Here is a 20,178-nt window from a genome sequence, read left to right as displayed (position 1 = left end):
GGGCGGTTGTGAATTACGCAAGTTAATTGACATAAAGCACCCGCAATGATGTCTTACAGTGCCGTGAGCACTTGATGAATTTTGCATTATTATTATCTAAGTCTGTCGTCACAAATCTGGGATGGTCTTGTAAAGAAGCTGCATGACTAAGCATGTTCCATATTTCATATGATTCTATTTTGTCCTGTGGATCTTATAATGCATGGTCGGGTATGAAGGGAAAGAGGTTCTAAACTCTTATCTCCTAAATAAATAAAGTTCCCCAATGGAATGCTGTACAAAGCATTACAATTCCACTTTCTCTTCTGTTAATGCCCATGATTTCTGAGCACTTGAAAAAAGATGATCTCTGGTTACCCACAGAGGCTAAACACAGTAAATCTTAGATACTGTGTCATTATTACTTATTTACTTTTAAAAATAATGTCCTTGATATTCTTACTCCTGCATGCAGTCTGTATTTAAAATAGCAAGAAAAAGTATTATTCAGAAATGGAAGCATTTAATCCCCTACCTACCGGAGGTCATCTTAAAAAAGTAAAAATGGTACAGAGAATTTTGGTCTTTACATAAGTCTAAGATGAGAAGGTATAAAGTAAGGAGGTAAGAGGGCACCAACGGTAATTTTGCCCGTCTTGGGGCTGCCCAGCTTCTGAACTCTGCCTATGTTTCGAGAAGTCTCCCCTTATTTGGTGCAGTTGTGCCATTTTCACAGCCATTGTACTGACATGAGTCCTAGGCATTACCAAGAGCCTGAATGGGACGGGTTGGATAGCGACTCTGCAGCATCCATCCAGGCAGTGGCTTCTGTCATTCCAGGGGCAGCTCCAGGCTCCAAGTTCTGTGGGGTAGGAAGTAAACCTCGGGGGTACAGTCCCCGGTGGCAGTGGTCTCTCCACCAGAAGCCAATTGAAATGTCACCTTGGGCTCCATTCCTGGCTGCTTAAGCTCTGAGCCTAGTTCTCTGGCCCTGGTGGAGATTTTGTAAGCTCCCCAATTATCTTTTTAGTAAATTTCTTTCCACCATACATCAGCCACTGTAAGTTTCTTTTGCTTACAGCTAGGAACTCTGGTGGACTGATAAAGTGACCAGCGGGGTTTTTTTTGAGCCAAACAGTCTCATAAATCTTGAAAAGTGTGAATTGAAGTGAAATAACCTAAGCAGCTTTCCCTGAACTCTTCTTGATCAGGGCACACTGGAAATCGCACTACTTTCTGAGTGCCAGGTATCGGGAAAGACATTGTCAAACTGGAACTTGATCCCAGTAGGGCAAAGCTAGGATAACAGTGTGGGAAAACCTGTCAGTTAAGGAAGGTTCTGAGGCTATTTCTCCAGATTGCTGATTCCAGGCTGGAATAACACCGACAACTGCAAGCTCCCTTTCCTTCAGTAATCCAACATGATCCTTACGAAAGGGCTACCTTTCCTACAGTAAATGTCCTCAGGGACTTCAGCATGGGGTAGCAGGTGAGATTAGGTTACATCTGAGATCCCTTCCCAATACAAGATGCTATTCAAGCTTGGGTGATCTAAGGTGCAAAATATTGTCTGACGTCCACTAGCAAGAACTTTTCATCTTCAGTACCATCATCTAATATGAAGGAGAGAGAATATTTGACATCACAGGTAAAATATCATGTGTATTCACCAATTTTTCTTACCTAAGTTTTCAAAATGGACTACATTCAACACCTAGTAGGAAGGCAATCAATACTGCTCTGACTTGAAGTGAATTATGTCCATGCCTCCATCCAGCCAGAACATTTTTTCCAATTTTTTAGCTTATCATCCTTACTGGTTCCCTGACTCTGTGTTCACCTTCTCCCTGAACCTAAATTCATTGACATTGCTGTAATCACTGTGTCTTCTTGGTCTATCCCCTACAGACAAGCACATCTCAGCTTCAGCCTGACCTGGATCACCAACTTTCTTTACCAAATTTTTTTCTTCCTTTTTGTCCATCTAGTCCAAAAACCTACTAGTCTCCCTCTGTCCAAGTCCATTCTCAGAGTAGAGGCTCAGAAAACATTTGTTGAATAAAAGAATAATTCACTATCTCATAATGACTTTTTTTTACCACTCATTGGCTTAAAAAAAAAGTTTACCATTTTCTGATATTTCCCGATGTTAATGAGCACATATTTTAAACTCTTCTTGAAAAGAAAAAAAAAAAACGGATTTAAGATCTTTCAAACATCACTTACATTTGTACTTATTTTTATTTGGGGCCAAAGAACATACCTAGAAATAAGACCTAAAAGGCTATCTGTGGTAAACGTTCTATAAACTTTGAAAATGATGGCTCATTTTCAATGCTATCCTTCATAGCTTATCATATTCCTAAAATTATGTGATATAACAGTGAGAATTAGCATTGCTCTAGGCAAAGCTTGCAAATAAATGCCTCTTTTCATAACACTAAATAAATGTAGAAGACTCTGCCCTCTTTATTTAACGAACCAGGGCCACTTTGACCTTATGTGAAAAGGTACTGGTATTACACGATTAAGTAGGGACCTTCCCAGTTTGCACTTGAACACTGGAAGTACTAGTTAAGTGAGGTATAAGTCTCTCATTTTAAAGACTCCATCACAAAATTTAGGTAAAGCTGCCTCAATTTTCCTCACAACTGCCCAGCAAGTAGCCTTTAAAAATTTTAGCCACTAAAAAAAGCATTTCTATTAATTTTTATCTTTCTTCCTTCAAATATTAATGAATAGTTCCAGTGATAATTAGCAATTTTCCTTAATTACAGAGAATTGGCAGTTCACAAATAGCAAACTCTGATATCTAGTATTGTGCCAGTTTTCCTATTAATTTGGAAATTCAACAATTATCACCAGAACTATGTAGGTTAAAGTGTGTCGGATTCTGGATAAACAACTTAAAATACCCAGCAATACAAGGTTCAGTGTCAAGGAAAGTTCAATATCGACATTAAAAGAAAAAAAACATATTAGTGACCACCCCTGCTATTACAGCTCTGTGGGAAGGCTTTCCAAGTTTGTTTTCTTTCAGCCCAGCCCCTCAGATGACATCAGTGGCAGAACCTGGACAGCTTGCCTCGTTGTCAGTTGGAAGAAAACAGCAACAAAAATGTAAATTCTCAAATTGGAAAGCAGCATATACAAAAGTGCTGTATCAGGTCTCAAATGGACATTGTTATTAATTTTCTTTTCTGGAAACAGAAATTCTCCAAGACCTTTGTTGGGTGAGAAATAACTGACACACTCATGCACTTAATTCCTAACATGTAAATATTTTTACGGAATGCAAACCAGTCTTTATATGAACTGTGTTCTTGAGGTTCATCTTGCTGTTAAGAAGTCAGGTGTTGGAGAAGTGCAGTATATCTTAGTTCACTCTGGAATAGCTTGTTTCATGCTGGTCTCTCACAAGCCCCTAATTAACTCTGGTTAACACTAGCAGTCAGCAGATCGACTCTTACTTTTTCATCTTAATGTGTGTCAGGATTACTCTCAGCACAGTGTCACTTAGTTCTATCTAGAACAGATCCTCATAAGTTCAACAGCTGAAAGCAAATGCTTGACTAGGCTTCCCAGCTTTCAGCAGTCTTTCCTGAACTCAGCAATTCTGAGACCAAAATTTAGGCTGCATTTGCATGTCATAAAAATAACTGGTTTTTCTGAAATGTAGAAAATTCAGTCAACTGAATCAATCCACAGGAAGCCAAATCAGTTTGACAGATATTTTTTCATTAAATTGATAGTGTTTTTTGTGTTACTCAACCTCCTCAGAAAGGGAAAACAAGGTCAGGCAACAAGGGTGGTCAGATTTCTGTTAACGTGATAAATAAAACTACGGTTTCCAATAATGCCATTCAGAAATTAAGAACATATTAAAAATCAAACTATGACTATGTTGAAAAACATCGCAATTGATTTTCCTCCTTCAGGGAGGGAAGACAAGAGAGGAAATGGACTAAAATTCCAATAAAAAAGATTTAACACACATTACTATATATAAGATAGATAAGCAACAAGGACCTATGTATAGCACAGGGAACTCTACTCAATATCCCGTGATAACCTATATGAGAAAAGAATCTAAAAAAGAATGAATATATGTGTATGTGTAACTGAATCACTTTGCTGTGATTGAAACTAACACAACATTGTAAATCAACTATACTCTAATTAAGTTAAAATATAGAAAAAAGAGATTTAAGTCAAACCAAAACAAAATCTTCCAGTCTATGGGGGTTAGGAAATGATGAAATGTATTAGAGAGGGTGAGATAATAGAAGACGTTCTTTCCTGTGATATTGTTTCCAGTCCACCAGAATTTCGACGTGAGGGAGATTATTTCCTGTATCACACCCTATGAAGAAAAGAAAATCACAGTGGTTCTGCGTTTTCCCTCAGACCAAGTCCAAACCTTGACACCCCGTAACCCATTCAACCCTGCCTCCTGCAGTTTCTGGTGCCCCCTCCACTCTTCCTCTCCACTCCACTGCCCCCAGACATCATAGCTATTCCTATTCATTGCACCTATGGTCAAGACAGCCCTCTCCCCTTTACTCTACTTAGGCAAATCCTGCCATGCTTTCAATCTGTCAGCTAAAATTATGCAGAATATATCAAGCAATGCTTCCTTCAGTGGGACAGTCCAGTTGAACATATTTCCTCTATTGATCTGAGTCCTACCTGAATCCATTTAAATCCCACCTCTTCCTTGAAACTTTTCCTAAAAACTGCAGGTAATGATGGCCTCTCCTCACTGCGAGTCTTATAATACCACAGGCATTGTACTAGATACTTACTTTGGCACATGAATTTTGTGTTAGAACTTTATTAGTTCACTAACTAGTTCCATTTTCTAATTATTTTTAGGACATGAGACATGTGTCCCTAATCAGATGACAGCGTCCTTCCTTGAGAGCAGGAACAAATCTCACCTTTCTTGTGTCATCCACAAAGTCTAACAAGTACTTGACAGAAGAGGTTAATGGTTTAGGGAAAGGTTCTGGGGTTGGACCAGAGGTCATTCTAGTCCTTTGTTACTGACCAACCAGCTTATGTTGTACAAATTGCTAAATTCTTACTAAGTAAGTAGCATTTGTAAAAGCGGTAATAATTTCCACCTCATTTATTTGTTAAGAGGATTAGATAAAATAATCTATAGAAATTCCTAAATGTTGTGGAATATGGGGTATAATAGGAAGCTTGATCATAGTCTATGTCTTATATTATAACTTACATTTGTACTATAAATATTTTTGGTCTTATCTGAAAGCAGAGGACTCACTCCAAAACCTATTTTACTTTTAAAATAAAACACTAGAATCTCTGTTTTATTATTTAAAATAAACACTTGACTCTGCTCTTTCCTTGTGAACCACCTTCCTCCTCCTTCAACCTCTGTTTTTCCTTCACCTAGGGTGTCAAATCACCCTGGTTTGTCTGGAGTAATGGGGAGTGTCAACACCATTAACCAGCTTGATCTAACTATACTCAACAAGTAGAGAATTCATATTTTCTCAAGAAAACCTGACACATTTACAAAACTTGATTGTCACTAAGATTATAAAGCAACATTCAAAAATTTCAAAGGTTAATACTCCAATCACATATTCTGATCACAATTCTAAAAAATCAATAACACAAAGAAATTTTAAAGCACCATACATTTGGAAATTTTTATAAAACATGATTAAATAACCCATGGTCAAAGAAGAAATAAAAATGGAAATATAAATGAAATTATAATAATTAAACTATAATTTTATAACTGAAAGATAACTTTGGATATAATAAGTTTATCAAAAGTTGTGCCATATAGTAAAAACAGTATCTACAGGAAAATTTAGTTTTAAAATTTTTACATTAGAAAAAAGCTAAAAACTAATGTTTCCAATTAAAAAAATTTTAAGTATAATGAAAGATAAATTAAAGAGAAGAAAAGATAAAGTTAAAAATATTGGGTTTCCCTGGTGGCGCAGTGGTTAAGAATCTGCCTGCCAAGGCAGGGGACAGGGGTTCAAGCCCTGGTCCAGGAAGATCGCACATGCTGCAGAGCAACTAAGACCGTGTGCCACAACTACTGAGCCTGCGCTCTAGAGCCCATGAGCCACAACTACTGAGCCTGTGTGCCACAACTACTGAAGCCCACGCACCTAGAGACCATGCTCCACAACAAGAGAAGCCACCGCAATGAAAAGCTTACGCACCGCAACAAAGAGTAACACCCCCTCGCCACAACTAGAGAAAGCCTGCATGCAGCAATGAAGACCCAATGCAGCCAAAAATAAAAATAAACAAAATAAGTAAATTTTAAAAAAAGAATCAATAGTCTGATTGTTAACACCAACAACCAATGTTTAATAAGCAAGTAATAAAAGTATTAATCAGTGAATATAAAAATTAAAAGATTCAATACAGAAGATCAACCAAAACAATTTTTAAAGGCTAATAAAGTAAAAACTTTTTACTATGCTGTCTAAGGGAAAAAGAAGAAAAAATAATAATAAACCAAATTAGGGATAAAATGTATAGATACAACAGGAATTACAAAGATACTAATACAGAAGAGAAAATTCTGAGTTTTTTTGCCAGTAAATTTGAAGCTTTTTGTGAAATGAACAAAATCCTAGTGAGATATAATGTATAACTGATTTAGGAAGAATGAGAAAGGCTGAAAAGTCCTATAGCTATTAAAGAAGTTGAAATAGATGTTTTTGCAGGTTAATTCCACCAAAGTTTAAAGGTGAATATCTCTTATGTTATGCTTGCTCTCCCAGAAGATAAAAGAGGGGGGATGCCTTCCAGTCCATTAATGAGGTTAGTGTAACTTTAATATCAGTATGAGAAATGCAGATTACCTGCCAGATGCACCATCATTCCGATAGTTTGTGTGAGTTAAATCTTTATCTTGCATCATGTGGCATCATAGGACAGTATGCTATTTAAACATCAACAAGTAAGAGTATAACAATACTATTTAAAATTATGGCCTACAACCGATGAAGCTAACAACAGACACAAAAAAATATCACCTCTGGGGAGTAAGAATAGAGTTGGTGGGTGGGAGAACTTCTTCAGAAGCACTTTTGAACTGTTTGACCTATGATCAAATGATAAATTAAAATGTGTGTTTTATCAAAAACGGAAGAAGAGAATGTATGGATAAGAAGTAAAGATAGCAATTGGAATATAACCTATTTCCAGGAAGAGTAAGTGGTTAAGGAGTGTCTGAAAGTTTAGATCTTATTTTCTTCCATTACCAGGCTGCCTTCTTCACAATTGGCTGGGACAGGGTTGCCATGGAACCAGGGCTTGTATAGTCACAGCATCATGTTTGTCATTGTTCAGACGTATCACTTTTTTTCAAAATAGTTATCAAGGCTTTGCCATAAATTGTTACCTCCTTTTCCTGTTTTGTTTTGTGGTTTTTGAATCACTAGAATTATTTGGATTCATGCACGTTTCCTCACCTGCTTCTATAATAAAAAATATAAATATAAATGAACTGATATGTGTAAAGTACCTAAAACATAGTAGACATCTAATAAATATAAATTTTCTTTTCTCTGCTTGGGCTTCTGGACCCACTCACTACTTCTCATTGGAAGATTTAAGGGGGCAGATGGGATCAAATCATATTGTGTAGACTTCAATTAAGCACTGTCATTTTCTTAAAACTGATGTCCTTTTATTACTAGAGCACATAACTGATATTTGCTATTCCAGAATTTTCATAAATACATAAGCACTCTTTTCATTTGTATATCCTTAAAGAACTAGTATGTTGGCATTATTTTAAGATAAGATTCTCGAAAGCACATTCAACAGTTTTTGTGGAGCATTTAAGTGGATACAAAGATTGAAGAGCACCCAACTAGTCACCGTCTACCAAGGATCAAAGTCACGTTATCATATTAGGACAACTTGAGAAAATAAGGGATGGGAAAACAGAGTTCTTGAATACTTTTGTTTGGTTGCTCTTATTGTATGCAATGAAAAACAAATCCTCTTGTGATTCAGACATTAATAAAACATTCTAGATAGCTCTCAATGTCTTCAGTATGTATATTGCTGAAAATATTAAGTTTTTGTAGCTATTTTCTTAGCTACATAGACATCTTATTCTTAGCAATGACAACTAACAGCACTCTCTTTTGCAGGGGACAAGTTAAATCCAAAAGGGTCCTGGGACACAAATGATCCCTGCAAATATTTCCTGATGTCAGAAAGATACTTCTCTTGACAATTTATCCTTGTAGTAGCAAAGTGATATTAAGTTCCTTAGTTTGACTGGAAAAAAAAATCACCGAAGTAGGGCTCAGTCAAGGGAAAAAAATCATTGTATGTTCAAATATAATACTGCGGTTCAAAACGAAACAGCAAATATTGGAGCCAGTACCCTTCAGGTCAGATGAATAAGAGCTGAAGATGAAGAGTGACACTCTCCTTTCTTGCTAAGATTTTGCTATTGCAGATTTGGAGGTGGGATATTAAATTATTTGCTCTACTTTATGACCACTACATAGTATTCTAGAGCCTCCTGTGTGAAGAAAGCTCATGAAAATAAAATATAGAGAAAAGAGGCGGAAATGTTGAAGCCCTTCATTGAGGTTCTTTAGACCAGTGACCACAGAAGAGATCCCACAATATCTAGAGTTCAGTGCTGCCTTAAGGTTCAATGAATAAAGACGTAAAGACAAAAATCCTTATGCCTTCCATTACTGAAGCATTAGCTAATAAGTGAACAAAGACATCAGGATACTTGGCTGAATTTTCCTCATTTCTACAGGATTTCTGGAATCATACAGATGTTGAAATAACCCCTTTGAATCAAATGTATTCTACTCTATGGTAAATGAACTTCTGCTTAAGAAGTTCACTTGAAAGAAATTTGATGAAAGGCTTGATGTCTTGGTCATCTGCAATCTGCCTCAGTTTATGCACATTGGGCTCTGGATAGGAAAGAAGGACTTTCACAGAGCATGAATCGAGCATCTGTACTGTTTTCCACACCCACCTCAAATCTGAACCCTTTGAAAAATAGGGGTTTAAACTAACTTTGTGAAAAAACTGGTCTCAGTAATCCATAACCTAAAACACTTGGTGCTACAGGGAAATAATCCTGAGGATTTTCTTTTTAAAGTAAACACACTTCCCAGAAGCATTAGCATTTATGCTTGGTTTCCTTCAGCGTCAGGTGTCACACTTTATAACGTGGGATATCGCTGCTTACACATAGCTATTTCAATAAAGTTGTTAAAATTCAGATTGTGAACCCCACTGGTTACTAGCTTATGGAATTTTTAAATTTATGTATTCCTCTACAAAAAAAGCTTTATTTGTGGATGGAGTGAGTGTTGCCTATTTGTAAAGTCCCAAATGGGTCTTCTTGTGCCAAAGCCTATTATCCTACCATTATAATTCCATGTTTTTGAGTCCTGAAAACTTTTTGTATTCAGAAGTTCCCTATTATACTTGTATGCACAGCTCTTCAAGCTTATGTTTCTAAAATTGCAGTAGATCTACCACCTGGCACATGCAGAATTGTGTCAAGGGAATGAGAAACTATATAATAAATATGACATCTCCTCCTGGAAAATAAATTTCACTTGAAAAATTTGAGGCAGAAAGTGAAGTGATTTAAATGAAAATTTAAACACATTTTCTATTTAAATATATATATATATATATATATTTATATTGTTGAGGAGAATGCTAAGTGTGTGTAAATTGTTAGGCTGAAACCCAAAACTTCAAATAATTTCAAGGATATGGAGTTCGTGCTAGTGATTTTCATTTGTTTGTTTCAAACGGCACAAAGTACCCAGGTGGCTTAAACGCACACACACAAAATATTTGCTTAGATAAATGAAAAGTCCAGGAACGGGACTGGCTTTGGATACCGCTTGTCCAGAGACTCAAAAGATGTCTCCTAGACTTTGTTTTTCTTCATCTTCTCTCAGAATCTTCTCTCCTCCATACTGACTGTATTCTTATAGCCAAAAGATGAGTGCCAAAGCTTCAGATTTTATATCTTCTCTGTCTTTAATCTCAGGGGGAAAAAAGCAAGAGTCTCTTTCCTAGAAATCTCAGGAGAAAAGAAACCTTGAATCTCACTGACTCCGGTTGCGTCACTGAATGAATCATGGTGGCCAGCTATAGAATTAGCCAAACGTTACACCCACCGTGGAACTTCCACAGTAGTCTATAAATTGAGAGTGGAAGAATCCCCTCCCCACTAGGTAAATTGTGGGATGTTTCCCAGAATAAAAGTGAGTCATGCCAGGTGGCATGTTTTACACACACACACATGCATTGCTGTTGCCCTACCTCACCTCATACACACGCACAACACCTTCCCAGGTTTAGTTCCACATCTTAAGGGTACGCTGGTGGAAAAGAATCTGAGACACACTGCTTTAACTTATCCACCAGAGCTTTCTCAGCGATTAACAGCTGGTGGAATCCAACAACGCTCACTGGAGATAGGATAGAAGTACCCAGATCAGAGGCTTCCGATGCACTGACAGCAGATGCACCAAAGATCCTTAGCTCCTGAGTTTCTTTAGTGCTTTTCTCACCTAATGAGTTGCTGATGGGAGATAAACCTAGCTGACTTACGGTCAGCGTAGGCAGAGCTGGAGGAGTGTTTGCAGGACAAGGTCCCTTTGAACTCATCTTCAAGGTTGGCCAAGATAGCTGCAGACAGTATAATGAACCATAATAATGACACTGCAGAGAGCTGTAAAGTGCAGGATGATCAATGCTGAGCTCACAAAGTATCTGATCCTCTGGGCAAACCACACAACTGGGAAATTCCTTGTTAATGGATGAACTTTGTTTCTCTCCAAATTTCAACAGCAAGGGGTTTTGTTCCACGTGCTACAGCACTGCACTCTATTTCCCATACTCCTTTTCCCCAAAAGCAGATATCCTACTCTGCCTCAAGAGATTACATTGAGTTTATTATGAAATTTATTTTCATGGAACTACTTGTTAAATATACACGAGGTAGTGGATTTTGCTAGTTGTCTATTATCCATTCTCCTTTTCTCTTTTCAGGAGAGAATCCAGATTTTGTTTATGGTGGAAATGTGCCCAGAAAAATAAACCCTCCATATTCCAACCTTGATCACAGACAAGGGTGATCTTGGGACATATTTCTGACCATTGAGATATAAGCAGAAAGCTTCTGTGGATTTCTTTCCCACTTCAGTGACTTCCTGACATGCAGACATGAAAGTTGAGCTGAAGCAGCCATTCTGTGACCATGTGGTGACACACATGAGGGTAAAACCGTGTGTCAAGGAAAGTACAAAGGAAGAAAGAGCCTGGAACAATGATAGAATGTGCTGTACCACCCCGGATCTAGGCTTAATTGTTAGATGAAAACCTTAACGTATGTTGTATGAAGCCGCTATAATTGACTTTCCTTCTGTTGCAGGCAGCCAAACATGTTCTTAATCAGTAAAGGCTGCTTTTCAAAATTCTACAAAATCTATTGATTTCTCACAACCATGGCAGAAAACTAGCCCAAAATAATTCATTCCACTGGAAGTTCAGCCAGTATAATTTCTCCCCATTTTCTTTTTTTCATTTAATTGATTTTATTTTAACTGGATCAGGTCTGAGATGAGGGAAATGGAAATAGCCTTGTTATAAAGAATCAAACATTATAATGGTTCTGAAATTAAGCTTTTCTTATAGGAGAATTATAAATATATGAGCATTACAAGAGCTGACTATACACTTTCAAGTTCATATTTCTGCCAAAAGATTTGATCTTTCACCATCATGTAATCCAGATAAAAGGAATCACTTGTCCCATATCAGGCATAGTGGGAAACTGCACAGTCCCAAGAATATGGGGGCAAGGAGTGCTCCTCTTGGACCAACTAGCAGGTCAAAGGTGACCTACATCATCACTCCTATGAAAAAATGTGCTTCACCATGACATGGAAATCAGACTTGATTTTAGACCACATAGTAGGGCTTTCCTCTTGATGTGAAACTAATAACAATAGCAGCAGTGTTGTTTTTTTTCTTTTTATTCTCAAACTGATTGTTAATGAGAAAAAACGCAGAGCAGTTAGCAATGCAGCTCGAATCTTTAGTCTTCTCTTTACAACTCAAGCCTGAAATATGACACTCCTTTCATAATATTCTGGCCACCACATTCTCTCTTTTCTTTTTGGCTTCAGAGTCCTTTCCAAAAGGAAACATGCTGCCTGGCATTCTATACTACTCTTAATTTCCAGGTGGAAAAATGAGACAGATGAAGTGACATCTAAAAACACTGGGGATTACGTATACATGCATAGACAGACACAAATTATAAAAATAAGCTATTTGAACAAGACACACCTAAACCATGGCATCAGAAGTTTAAAAATAAATATGTAGTCTATAAATAAAGAAAGCAAGGATAACATTATTATCTGACACATAAAATTCAAGGTGACAAGCATCAAACAGTAAGAATACAAAGAGCTTGAATTATATTATTAATAATGTGGCCCATTTTTATATGGTAGAATATAGCAAATACGTAATTATGTTGCTGTGTTAGGAATTAAGAATTTCTGTGTACGAAAATAAGGGATAAAAATAAAATGACACAGAAAAACCTTGTAATGTTAAATCTGAATTGGAAATACTATTAAATCATGAAGTTTTTCTTTAAAAAGTATGTATTCCCTAGTTCTGTCCACTTAAAATGCCTGAAGGCAATGACACCCCCAGTAGCAATGAGTGCTCCTATATGTAGACTGTGCTCCGTAAATACCAGGGTTCTTTGGATAAGTGGCTGATTACAAGTCTGAAGCATAACATATAGACTTGCCTGAGACATCTTGTTCCAGAACTCAAGGACACTATCACAGACTAATGGGGTTACAACCAAGTGACACAGGAATCAAATGAAGGAAGAAGGGACACATGAAGACCAAAGTGCACAAAGTCTACAAATTATTAAATCTATGGAACAGAAAAGCTATGAGTTAAAAAAGGAAAAGAAAAGAAAAGAAGAATTTATAGTAGTACTTAATAAAGAGAAAGCCAAAATAAACTCAAATCCTGAAGATTATTGCAAATAACTATTACAACAAAGAAATCTAGCGAATGAAAGTGAAAGAGAAGATAGAATTTTAAAAATAATTGGACTTCTGGTTTCCAGTTCCATATGCAAGGAGCCTGGAAGTCACTCCATCATAGCAACAAGTAAAAAAGCTGAACAGACTGAAAAATCAACAATTCTTCATGGATTCATAACAGAGGTTGAGGGCACAGGACAAATCCCCAACATTGGAGAGACAGATGGCTGAGTATAGGGAGTCACATACAGTCAAGAGCATAAACTGCCACAGGGACCAGTCCCAGGGTGGGAAAACCTCAATTATAATTAAAAAGTTGCTGGAAGCTCAGTGTGGACAAGTCTGAGAGTTAAAAACTTTGGGCAGACCCTATCACAGAGGGATCTCCACACATTTTGTGAGTTTTACCCCCAGGAGCTCAACCAGATTCTCACTGTAAATACTGGAGAAAAATCCCCTCTTGCTTCCAGCAGGGGGAGGAGAAAAGAAAGAAACTGGAAATGAACCACAGTACTCTGACATTTTTTTTTAATGGTTAAAACAAACTTTATTTTATTTATTTTTTTTTAATTTATTGTACTGAACTATAGTTGATTTACAATGTTGTGTTAATTTCTGCCATACAGCAGAGTGATTCAGTTGTATATATATATATATATATATATATATATATATATATATATATATATATATATATACATTATGTATATACATATATACATTATATATATATGTATATACATATAAACATTATATATATATATGTGTGTATATATATGTATACATTCTTTTTCACATTCTTTTCCATTATGGTTTATCACAGGATATTAAATATAGTTCCCTGTGCTATACAGTAGGAACTTGTTGTTTATCTATTCTATGTATAATAATTTGCATCTACTAATTCCCAACTCGCAGTCCATCTCTCCCCACCCCTCTCTGCCTTGGCAACCACAAGTCTGTTCTCTATGTCTGTGAGTCTGTTTCTGTTTTGTAAATAAGTTCATTTGTGTCATATTTTAGATTCCACATATAAGTGATATCATATAGTATTTGTCTTTCCCTTTCTGACTTACTTCATTTAGTCTGATAATCTCTAGGTCCATCCATGTTGCTGTAAATGGCATTATTTCATGCTTTTTTATGGCTGAGTAGTATTTCTTTGTATATATCTGCCAGATCTTCTTTATCCATTCATCTGTCAATGGACATTTAAGTTGTTTCCATGTCTTGGCTATTGTAAATGGTGCTGCAATGAACTGTGCTTAACAAGGCCTGTCCTTAGGAGAAAGTACTTAACCAGCACTTAATCTGCTGAGGTGTTACCAGATCATAATGGACCTAGGGGAAGAAAATAATCAACTCCAGTCAGTTCTACACTTACACATGGGAGAAGGGAAACACTGAACTCCAGCTCATTCTAACCATCCTGTCCAACTTAAGGGGAGAGGAAAAACTGAGAAATACTTGTGAGGTTCACCATCTAGAGACATAGGCTCAGGTAAGACTGAGACTTAATTATAGGACTATAGAATTATTCCCCTGCAAACCCACATTATCACCACATTACTAGGGAACTCTTTACAGCAGTTCTTTTACCCAGTACATCATGTCTGGCTATCAAGAAAAAAATTACAAGGCATGCTAAAAAGCAAAAAACAAAATTTGAAGAGAAAGTGCAAGTGGCAGAACCAGACATGACAAAGATATTGGAATTATCAGAAAAGGAATTTAAAATAACTATAGTTAATATGCTAAGGACTCTAATGTAGACAGCATACAAGAACAGATAAACAAGGGAAACAGAGAGATGGAAATCCTAACAAAGAACTAAAAAGAAACAAAATGAGGAATACATTAGATGGGCTTATTAGTAAACTGGACACAGCTGAGGAAAGAATCTCTAAGGATATCTCAGCCAAAACCTCCAAAATTGAAAATAAAAGATAGTAAAAACTTTAAAATAAAACAGAACAGACTATCCAAGGACCGTGGGACAACTACATAAGGAAACAGAAGAAATATCTGGAAAAATAATGAGTGAATTTACCCAAATTTTCAAACTGGTCAGACACCAAACCACAGATCCAAGAAGCTCAGAGAACACCAAGCAGGATAAATGAAAAGAAAATATATCTGCACCTAGGCATATCATTTTCAAATTACAGGAAATCAAAGATAAAGAAAAATTCTAAAAGAAGCCAGAGGGGAAACAATGTAAGAAAAGAATTATGTTCAATTTCTCCTCAGAAAACATGCAAGCAAGAAGAGAGTAGAGTGAAATATTTAAACGGTTGAGAGAAAAAAACACCAACCTGGAATTCTGTACCCTACAAAATTATCCTTCAAAAGTGAAAGACTTCCTCAGACAAACAAAAAATGAGGGAATCTATTGCCAGTAGACCTGCCTTGCAAGAAATGTTAAAAGAAGTGCTTTAGAAGGAAGGAAAATAATATAGGTAAGAAATTCAGATCTACATAAAGATAGGAAGAGCATTGAGAAAGGAATAAGTGAAAGTAAAATAAAAACTTTTAATTTTCTTATTCCTGGTTCTTAATAGATAACATTTTTTTCAAAATAATAATAGCAACAATGTATTCAATTATATATATTTGTAAATGCTTATGTGTAAGTGAAATGAATGACAACAGTGATACAAGGGATGAGGAAGAAGGAATTAGGGTAATTTTCTTATTATATGGTACTCACTACCAGTGAAGTGACATAGTTTATTTTAAAGTGAACTTGGATTATTTGTAACTATATATTGCAAACTCTAGGGCAAGAACTAAAATAGGGAGAAAAAAAATGAAGTATAACAGATATGCTAAGAAAGGAGAGAAAATAGGGTCATATAAAATGCTTGATTAAAACCAAAGGCAGAAAAATAATGAAAGACAAAAAGAGGAACAAAGGACAAGAGCAACAACTAGAAAAAGTAACAAATATGGTAGTTATTAATGCAAGTATATCAATGTCACTTTGAACACTGATGGTATAAAAGCACCAATTAAAAGACAGAGATTGTCAGGAATTCCCTGGCGGTCCAGTGGTTAGGACTCGGGACTTCCACTGAGGGAGCCCACGTTCGATCCCTGGTCAGGGAACTAAGATCCTGCAAGCCACATGGTGCAACCAAAAAATAAATAATAAATAAAGTAAAAGACAGAGATTGTCAAAGTGGATCAAAAAACAGGACCCAAATATATGTCATCTACAAGAAACTCACATTGTATATATTGGATACATATAGATTAGAATTAAATGGATGGAGAAATATCTACCATGCTAACACTAATCAAAGGAAGCAGGAGTAGTGTATCAATTTCTGACAGAGCAAATTTCAATGCAAGGAAATTTATGAGGGATAAAGAAGGGCAATATATAACGATAAAGGGTCAATTCTCAAAGAACACATAACAATGTGTATGCACCTAAGAGCAGAGCATCTAAATATGTGAAGCAAAAATTGATAGAATTGCAAGGAGACTATATGAATCCACCATCATAGTTGGAGACTTCAACACCCTTCTATCACAGATGGAAAGATTCAGCAGCCAAAAAAAATCAATAAAGACTTAGTTGAACTCAACAGCACCATCAATCAACTGGATATAATTAACATCTATTGACTGCTTCATCCAACAACAGCAGAATACACATTCTTCTCAAGCTCACATGAAACAATCACCAAGAAAGACCACATGCTGAGTCATAAAACACACATTAAAAAATTTAAAAGAATAAAAATCATACAATGTCTGCTCTCAGACCACAATGGAATTAAGCTAGAAATCAATAACAGAAAGGTAACTAGAAAATCCCAAAATATTTGGAGATTAAAAACCACAATTCTAAATAACATGGGTCAAAGAAGAAATCTCAAGAAAAATTTTAAAATATTTTGAACTAAGTTAAAATGAAAACATAACTTACCAAAATTAGTGGGATACAGTGAAAGCAGTGCTAAAAGGGAAATTTATAGCATTAAATGCATAGTTAGAAAAGAAGAGGATGGGAGTGAGGAGAGGGGGAATTGGATGAAGGTGGTCAAACAGTACAAACTTCTAGTTATAAGATAAATAAAGTCTAGCAATGTAATGTACAAAATGATAACTATAGTTAACAATGTTGTATGGTATACTTGAAAGCTGTTAAGACAGTAGATCCTAAGAGTTCTTGCAATAAGAAATTATTTTTTCTTTTTCTTTTGTATCTACATGAAATGATGGATGTTAACTACACTTACTGTGATAATCATTTCACAATATATATAACAAATACCATTATTCCATATGCCTTAAAATTACACAATGCTGTATGGCAAGTATATCTCAATAAAACTGGGGGGAAAAAAGAAAAGAAGAAAAATCTAATATCAGTCACCTAAGTTTCAACCTTAGGAAACTAGGAAAAAGAAAACCCAGCAAATTCAACCCAAAGTAAGCTGGAAAAAATAATAAGTATACCAGAAATCAATAACATTGAAAACAAGAAATCAGTAGAGAAAATCAACGAAACCAAAAGTTGATTGAAAAGATCAGTAATCTATAAGCTTCTAGCCAGGAAAACTAAGGCAAAAAGAGAGTGCACACAAATTATTAATATCAGAAATGAAAGAAGGCAATGACTTTTTAGATACAATACCAAAAGCATGATCCATGAAAGAAATTACAGATTAGCTGGGCTTCATTAAAATATAAAACTTCTCAAAGCTAGCAGAAGGAAAGAAATCATAAAGATCAGAGCAGAAATAAATGAAATAGAAACAGAGAAAACAATAGCAAAGATCAATAAAATTAAAAGCTGTTTCTGTGAGAAGATAAATAAAATTGATAAACCATTAGCCAGACTTATCAAGAAAAAAAGGGAGAAGACTCAACTCAATAGAATTAGAAATGAAAAAGGAGAAGTAACAACTGACACTGCAGAAATACAAAGGATCATGAGAGATTACTACAAGCAACTCTATGCCAATAAAATGGACAACCTGGAAGAAATGGACAAATTGTTAGAAATGCACAACCTTCTGAGACTGAACCAGGAAGAAATAGAAAATATAAACAGACCAATCACAAGGACTGAAATTGAAACTGTGATTAAAAATCTGCCAAAAAACAAAAGCCCAGGACCAGATGGCTTCACAGGTGAATTCTATCAAACATTTAGAGAAGAGCTAACACCTATCCTTCTCAAACTCTTCCAAAATATAGCAGATGGAGGAACACTGCCAAACTCATTCTATGAGGCCACCAACACTCTGATACCAAAACCAGACAAAGATGTCACAAAGAAAGAAAACTACAGGCCAATATCACTGATGAACATAGATGCAAAAATCCTCAACAAAATACTAGCAAACAGCACCCAACAGCACATTAAAAGGATCATACACCATGATCAAGTGAGGTTTATCCCAGGAATGCAAGAATTCTTCAATATACACAAATCAATCGTGATAAACCATATTAACAAATTGAAGAATAAAAACCATATGATCATCTCAGCAGATGCAGAAAAAGCTTTTGACAAAATTCAACACCGATTTATGATTAAAAAAACCCTCCAGAAAGTAGGCATAGAGGGAACTTTCCTCAACATAATAAAGGCCATATATGACAAATCCACAGCCAACATCATCCTCAATGGTGAAAAATTGAAACCATTTCCACTAAGATCAGGAACAAGACAAGGTTGCCCACTCTCACCACTATTTTTCAACATAGTTTTGGAAGTTTTAGCCACAGGAATTAGAGAAGAAAACAAAATGAATGGAATCCAAATTGGAAGAGAAGAAGTAAAGCTGTCACTGCAGATGACATGATACTATACATAGAGAATCTTAAAGATGCTACCAGAAAACTACTAGAGCTAATCAATGAATTTGGTAAAGTAACAGGATGCAAAATTAATGCACAGAAATCTCTTGCATTCCTATACACTAATGATGAAAAATCTGAAAGTGAAATTAAGAAAACTCTCCCATTTACCATTGCAACAAAAAGAGTAAAATATCTAGGAATAAACCTAACTACGGAGACAAAAGACCTGTATGCAGAAAATTTTAAGACACTGATGAAAGAAATTAAAGACAATACCAATAGCTGGAGAGATAAACCATGTTCTTGGATTGGAAGAATCAACATTGTGAAAATGACTCTAGTACCCAAAGCAATCTACAGATTCAATGAAATCCCTATTAAACTACCACTGGCACTTTTCACAGAACTAGAACAAAAAGTTTCAAAATTTGTATGGAAACACAAAAGACCCCGAAGAGCCAAAGCAATCTTGAGAAAGAAAAATGGAGCTGGAGGAATCAGGCTCCCTGACTTCAGACTATACTACAAAACTACAGTAATCAAGACAGTATGGTACTGGCACAAAAACAGAAATATAGATCCATGGAACAGGATAGAAAGCCCAGAGATAAACCCACACACATATGGTCACCTTATCTTTGATAAAGGAGGCAAGAATATACAGTGGAGAAAAGACAGCCTCTTCAATAAGTGGTGCTGGGAAAACTGGACAGCTACATGTAAAAGAATAAAATTAGAACACTCCCTAACACCATACACAAAAATAAACTAAAAATAGGTTAAAGATCTAAATGTAAGGCCAGACACCATCAAACTCTTAGAGGAAAACATAGGCAGAACACTCTATGACATAAATCACAGCAAGATCCTTTTTGACCCACCTTCTAGAGAAATGGAAATAAAAACAAAAATAAACAAATGGGACCTAATGAAACTTAAAAGCTTTTGCACAGCAATGGAAACCATAAACAAGATGAAAAGACAACCCTCAGAGTGGGAGAAAATATTTGCAAATGAAGCAACTGACAAAGGATTAATGTCCAAAACATACAAGCAACTCATGCAGTTCAATATCAAAGAAACAAACAACCCAATACAAAAATGAGCAGAAGATCTAAATAGACATTTCTCCAAAGAAGATATACAGATTGTCAACAAACACATGAAAGAATGCTCAACATCATTAATCACTAGAGAAATGCAAATCAAAACTACAATGAGATATCATCTCACATCAGTCAGAATGGCCATCATCAAAAAATCTACAAACAATAAATGC

This window comes from Mesoplodon bidens (genome assembly GCF_964165515.1).
Source record: "Mesoplodon bidens genome assembly, chromosome: 16".
NCBI lineage: Eukaryota > Metazoa > Chordata > Mammalia > Artiodactyla > Ziphiidae > Mesoplodon > Mesoplodon bidens.
Note: the sequence above shows the minus strand (reverse complement) of the source record.